The sequence below is a fragment of the Cupressus sempervirens genome, chromosome 4, assembly GCF_028749045.1.
Source record: "Cupressus sempervirens isolate cs-2001-9-10 chromosome 4, ASM2874904v1, whole genome shotgun sequence".
Taxonomy (NCBI): domain Eukaryota; kingdom Viridiplantae; phylum Streptophyta; class Pinopsida; order Cupressales; family Cupressaceae; genus Cupressus; species Cupressus sempervirens.
In genome coordinates, this window is record NC_143121.1 from 311685761 (window position 1) to 311689106 (window position 3346).

The following is a 3346-nucleotide window of genomic DNA, read 5'->3' on the forward strand; positions in this document are numbered from 1 at the left end:
GATAATCACCTTACTCCAATGAGTGCCAAGTATTCCATTTATTCTCATAAGATATGGATCAATGTGCAAATCATTACTTATGATGTATGGGTCAATGACTTTAACTCAAAAATGACACAATTAAATCGTGATAGCATTATCTCAATTTGACTTATTGTGGAAAATATCTCTTACTTATTAATTTCTTAGATTAAGGGGCTTTGTAATGAATGGGTCAAAAGGAATAACACTTGGTGAAGGCTTTGTAAAAGCGGTTGCAAGAAGAGTGGGTTTAATCATGGAGGTAACACTATAGTTAAGCGTAATCAAGATAGAGTAGTACTACGATGGTTTTCCTCTCAGGGGACCCCAATGCTTTACATTAGTGAGCATAACATAAATTGAATGAGTGCTAAGTGTTCCATTTATTCTCATGATAGATGGATTAATGTGTTGCTTATCAATTTAGGTGCTTAAAGAGATTTCTAATGAATGTTCATAATGCACAACACATGGTGATTTTTTTTTAATTAGGGTTTCAAGAAAAATATATTTTACCATAGAGGGAACTTCATAATTTAAAATCATTCTCAAGATATAGTAGTTCTAGGATGGGTGAGCTCCTAGGAAGTCCCACTACTTCACATCTATGAGTATCACCTTGATGCGATGAGTGCTAACTGTTCCATTTATTCTCATGAGAGATGGTTTTATTTGTGAATCATCACTTGTAACACATGAGTCAATGAGTTTGACTCAAAACTTACATAATTAAATCTTGATAACAATATCATAATTTTTCTTGCTATGGAAAATATATACTACTTATCTTGTGCACATCTCTTGATGGTGGACACATGTGCATGTGCACACCTCCAAGAGGTTGGTATTTACCTTTGAGGTGGTGAGGAGTTGTGCACTAGTAGAGCTACAACATGATATTGGAGGAAGAGAGAAGTGAGGAAGGGTGGGAGGTTGAGGTCTATTTATAGACCACAACACAAGTGTGTACCCCTTAAGGGTGTGTAGGTGCACACTTCTAAGGGTGTACAACTACTCACCTCCGGATGGTGCACAACTATGCAACTCCAAAGGGTGCACAACTGTGCTTCCCAATTGGAAATGAACATGTCCCCCCTATCAAACTAATTTGTTAGTATCCTATTCATGTTTGACAATGCTTGATTAGGGATTGGGGTTTCACCTAGACCCAAGCAAGGGTCCTAAATGATTGAATTTTTAGACTAGACGCCTTGTAGAGAATTTTTAAGCTAGGGGGTTCCCATTTTATGACTCAAAATGGGGTGTGTGTTGTGGGACTACAACAGTAGTGGGATGAGTGACTTGTTTGGAAGTTTTGGTGCTTTACCTTAGTGAGAATCACCTAGATAAAATAAATGCTAAGTGTTCCATGAGATATGGATTCATTTTCAAATCATTTCTCATGATATCTAGTTCAATGAGTTTGATTCAAAATCTAAAAATTTAAATCATGATAGCAATATCACAATTTAACTTGTTGTGGAAAATAGCTTCTACTAATCAACTGATGAGGTTAAGGGTCTTTCTCAGGAATGGTTCAAGAGGCACAACACTTGGTAAAGGTTTTGTAAATGAGGTTTTAAGAAGAGTGGTTTTAACCATGGTGGAAACTCCATAGTAAAGCACACTTAATATGGAGGAGTACCAGGATGGGTGACCTAATGAGAAGTCTCAGGGCTTGACCTCTATGAGCATCACCTAGATTCAATGACTACTATGTGTTCCATTAATTCTCATAAGAGATGAATTTATGTGTGAATCATTAATCATGATACACAGGTCAATGAGTTTAACTAAAAAACTCCATAGTTAAATCTTGATACCAATATCACAATTTGATTTTCTTTGGAAAGCATCTTCTACTCATCAACTAGTGAGATTATGGAGTTTTCTAATTAATGGTTCTTAAGGCACACCACTTTCTTAACCATTTATAAATGGGGTTGTAAGAAGAGTTTATTTAACTGTAGAGGGAACTCTATAGCTAAGCTTGCTCAAGATAGAGTAGTATGGAATGGGTGACATCTCAAGAAGTTTTAGTTCTTCACCTCTATGAGAATTAAACAGATATAATGAGTGATAAGTGTTCTATTTATTCTTATGAGAGATGGATTAATCTGTGAATCACTACTCATGACAGATGAGTAAATGTTTCTTCAAAAACTATTCAACTGATGAGATTAAGTAGAATTGTAATGAATGTTTCATAAGGCACATAAATTTTTGAAGGTTTTCCAAATGGGTTTACAAGAAGCTTAGGTTTAGCTGGAGACAAAACTCTATAGTTAAGTGTGGTAAAGTTATAGTAGTAGAGGGATGGGTGACCTCTAGGGAAGTCTCAGTGCTTAACTTTTGTGAGCATCACCTACACACAATGAATTTTAAGTATTCTATTTACTCATATGAGAGATGGATCAACACTTGGTGAAGGTTTTGAAAATGGTGTTGAAAGTAGAGTGGGTTTAACTAGGGAGGGAACTCCATAGTCAAATACACTCAAGCTAGAGCAGTACTAGAATGGGTAACCTCCCAAAAAGTGTTAGTACTTCACCTATGGGTGTATCACCTTGATCAAATGAGAGATAACTTTTCTATTTATTCTCATAAGATATGGATTCATGTTTGAATCACTACTCATGTTACATGGATCAATGAGTTTTTTGAAAAACTACACAGTTAAATCATGATACCAATATAAAAATTTGATTTACTATGGAAAATATCTCCAACTTATCAACTAATGAGCTTAAGGGGATTTCTAATAAATTCTTAATATGGTAAAGTAGTTGGTGAAGATTTTGTAAATAGGGTTGCAAGAAGAGTGGGTTTACCCATGGAGGGAACTTTGTAGTTAAGCATGATCAAGTTGGAGTAGTACTTGGATAGGTAACCACCTGAGAAGTCTCAGTGCTTCAACTCTATGAGCATTATCTACATCTAAAGAGTGATAGGTCTTCCATTTATTACAATGAGAAATATATTCATGTGTGAATCACTACTCATGATACATGGGTCAATGAGTTTGACTCAAAAACTACACAATTAAATCCTAATAGAAATCTCACAATTTCACTTGCTTCTGAATATATACTATTTACCAACTAATGATCGTAAGGGGCTTTCTAATGAATGTATCATAAGGCACAATACTTTTTGAATTTTCCACAAATCAGGTTGCAAGTAAAGTGGGTTTAACCATGGAGGGAACTCCATAGTTAAGCACACTCGAGTTGGAGTAGTACATGGATAGTTGACTTCCCTAGAATTCTTGGTGCTTCAACTCTACAAGAATCACCTCAATATAATGAGTGTTAAGTGTTCCATT